The 3,552-nt window shown below is 32.4% G+C and overlaps 1 non-coding gene across 1 annotated transcript; it reads left to right on the plus strand.

Annotated features, from left to right (window-relative positions):
* The first annotated feature begins 1,107 nt into the window (after window positions 1-1,107).
* Window positions 1,108-1,215, plus strand: LOC148567674 (small nucleolar RNA R71). Its single transcript, XR_015881948.1, has one exon. It is a non-coding gene; the product is annotated as a small nucleolar RNA R71 (small nucleolar RNA).
* Window positions 1,216-3,552: the final 2,337 nt, after the last annotated feature.

Consider the following 3,552-nt stretch of genomic DNA (forward strand, 5'->3'; position numbering starts at 1 on the left):
CTTTTGAGGTAAAATGTGCTGAACCCAGATATTTAGTTCATTAATGAGCAATGGAAGCTCGTTCTCCCAAGTCTCGTTACCAAATAGCTTGGCATTCAGCTTCATGATTGCTCCTAAATACTGGGCAACTTGCCCTTGAACAATGTCTTCATCTTCTTCAAAAGATGAATAGTCATCAGAGCTCATGAATGGTAAAAGGAGGTTCAATGGAATCTCTATGGTCTCTAGATGAGCCTTAGATTTCTTTGGTTCCTCAAAGAGAAACTCCTTGTTGGTTAGTGAACATCCCAGGAGGTCTTCCTCACTAGGATTCACAACCTTCTCCTCCTCTCTGGGTTCAGCCACACCAAGTAAGGTTATGGCCTTGCACTCTCTTTTTGGTTTCTCTTCTGTATTGCTTGGGAGAGTACTAGAAGGAGTTTCAGTGACTCCTTCACTCAGCTGGCCCACTTGTGCCTCCAAATTTCTAATGGAGGACCTTGTTTCATTCATGAAACTTAGAGTGGCCTTAGATAGATCAGAGACTATATTTGCTAAGCTAGATGGATTCTGCTCAGAATTCTCTGTCTGTTGCTGAGAGGATGATGGAAAATGCTTACTATTGCTAAACCTGTTTCTTCCACCATTATTAAAGCCTTGTTGAGGCTTTTGTTGATCCTTCAATGAGAAATTTGGATGATTTCTCCATGAGGGATTATAGGTGTTTCCATAGGGTTCTCCCATGTAATTCACCTCTGCTATTGCAGGGTTCTCAAGATCATAAGCTTCTTCTTCAGAAGATGCTTCTTTAGTACTGTTGGATGTAGCTTGCAATCCATTCAGAATCTGAGAAATCATATTGACTTGCTGAGTCAATATTTTATTCTGAGAAAATACGGCATTCAGATTATCAATTTTAAGAACTCCGTTCCTCTGAGGCGTCCCATTACTCACAGGATTCCTTTCAGAAGTGTACATAAACTGGTTATTTGTAACCATGTCAATGAGTTCCTGAGCTTCTGCAGGCGTTTTCTTTAGGTGAATGGATCCACCTGCAAAATGGTCCAATGACATCTTTGATAATTCAGATAGACCATCATAGAATATATCCAGGATGGTCCATTCTGAAAGCATGTCAGAAGGACACTTTTTGGTCAGTTGCTTGTATCTCTCCCAAGCTTCATAGATGGATTCGCCTTCTTTCTGTTTGAAGGTTTGAACATCCACTCTAAGCTTGCTAAGATTTTAAGGAGGAAAGAACTTGGCTAAGAAAGCCGTGACCAGCTTATCCCAAGAGTTCAGGCTATCTTTAGGTTGAGAGTCCAACCATATTCTAGCTCTGTCTCTTACAGCAAATGGGAAAAGCATAAGCCTGTAGACCTCTGGATCAACCCCATTGGTCTTAATAGTATCACAGATCTGCAAGAATTCAGTTAAGAACTAAAAAGGATCTTCTGATGAAAGTCCATGAAACTTGCAATTCTATTGCATCAGAGAAACTAATTGAGGCTTTAGCTCAAAATTGTTTGCTCCAATGACATGGATTGAGATGCTTCTTCCATGTAAGTTGGAATTTGGTACAGTGAAGTCACCAAGCATCTTCCTTGCATTGTTGTTGGGTTCGGCCATGTCTCCTTTTTCGAAAATTTCTGTCAGATTTTCTCTAGAGAGTTGTGCTTTAGCTTCCCTTAGCTTCCTCTTCAGAGTCCTTTCAGGTTCAGGATCAGCTTCAACAAGAATGTTCTTATCTTTGTTCCTGCTCATATGAAAAAGAAGAGAACAGAAAAGAAAATATGGAATCCTCTATGTCACAGTATAGAGATTCCTTATATGAGTATATGAAGAGAAGAATAGAAGAAGGAAAAGATAAGAATTCAAACACAGAGGGGAAGAGCGGGATCAAATTTTTGAGTGAAAGAGGGGTGTTAGTAGATAAATAAATAAATAGAAGGAGATGAGAGGGAGAAGAATTCGAAAATTAAATAAAATAAAATAAAAATATTTTTGTTTTTATTTTAAATATTAGTTATAATTCGAAAATACGAAAAGGAATAAAATTAAAATTAAAATTTAAAATAATTAGTTAATGAAAAGAAATTTTAAAAAAGAGGTTAGTGATTTTCGAAAATTAGAGAGAGAAAATTAGTTAGGTAGTTTTAAAAAAGATAAGATTAATTGAAAAAGATTTGAAAATCAATTTTGAAAAGATAAGAGGTTAGAAAAGATTTTGTAATTGATTTTGAAAAAGATGTGATTGAAATTTATTTTGAAAAAGATTTGAAAAAGAAATTTAAAAATATTTGATTTTGAAAATTAAAGTTGATTACTTGACTAACAAGAAACAAAAAGATATGATTTTAAAATTTAAAGATTGAACCTTTCTTACTAGGCATGTAAGAAACTTAAAATTTTTGAATCAATAACATTAATTGTTAGCATTAATTTCGAAAATACAAAATAGAAATAAGAAAAAGATTTTGAAAATAAATTTTGAAAATTTCGAAAATATGAAAGAAAAAATGAAAAAGATTTGATTTTTGAAAAAGATTTGAAAAAGATAGAATTTTTAAACTGAAAATTTGATTTGACTCATAAGAAACAATTAATTTTAAAAACTTTTTGACTAAATCAAACCAAATTTTCGAAAATTTATGAGAGAATAAGGGAAAGATATTTTTTATTTTTGAATTTTTTTTAATGAAGAAAGAGAAAAATAACCAAAAGACTCAAAACATGAAAATTATGAATCAAAACACATGATGCATGCAAGAACACTTTGAATGTCAAGATGAACACCAAGAACATTTTGAATGTCAAGATGAACACCAAGAACTTATTTTTGAAAATTTTTAAGAAAAGAAAAATATGAAAGACACCAAACTTAGAAATTTTCAAACTTTAAACACTAACAAATTGAAAATGCATATGAAAAACAAGAAAAGACACAAAACATAAAAATACAAAGATCAAACAAAGCAAATCATCAAGAACAACTTGAAGATTATGAACAACACCATGCATGAGTTTTCGAAAATTTTAATGAAATTAAAAAAGATGCAATTGACATCAAACTTAAAAATTGACAATAGACTCAAACAAGAAACATCAATTTTTTTTTTTGGTTTTTATGATTTTATTAATTTTTTTGGATTTTTCGAAAATTAATTGCAAAAAGAAAAATAAGGATTTCAAAATTTTTAATGAGAATTCCAGGAATCATGCAATGTTAGTCTAAAACTCCGGTCTAGGAATTAGACATGGCTTACTAGCCAGCCAAGCTTTCAGTGAAAGCTCCGGTCCAAAACACTAGACATGGCCAATAGCCAGCTAAGCTTTAGCAGATCATTACATACAAAAGCTAAATTGCTGAGAAAGACAAAGAAGCTCTTCTCTAACGATAGTTGAAACCTCGGTCCAAAGGATTAGACATGGCTTTACAGCCAGCCAGACTTCAACAGATCATCATGAAACTCTAGAATTCATTCTTAAAAATTCTGAAGCCATAGAATAATTTATTTATTTTATAAAAATATTTTTTTTGAAAATTTTTCGAAAATAAAAATAAAATAATAA

Source organism: Arachis ipaensis, chromosome B4 (genome assembly GCF_059453495.1).
Source record: "Arachis ipaensis isolate K30076 ecotype BB chromosome B4, ASM5945349v1, whole genome shotgun sequence".
Lineage (NCBI taxonomy): Eukaryota > Viridiplantae > Streptophyta > Magnoliopsida > Fabales > Fabaceae > Arachis > Arachis ipaensis.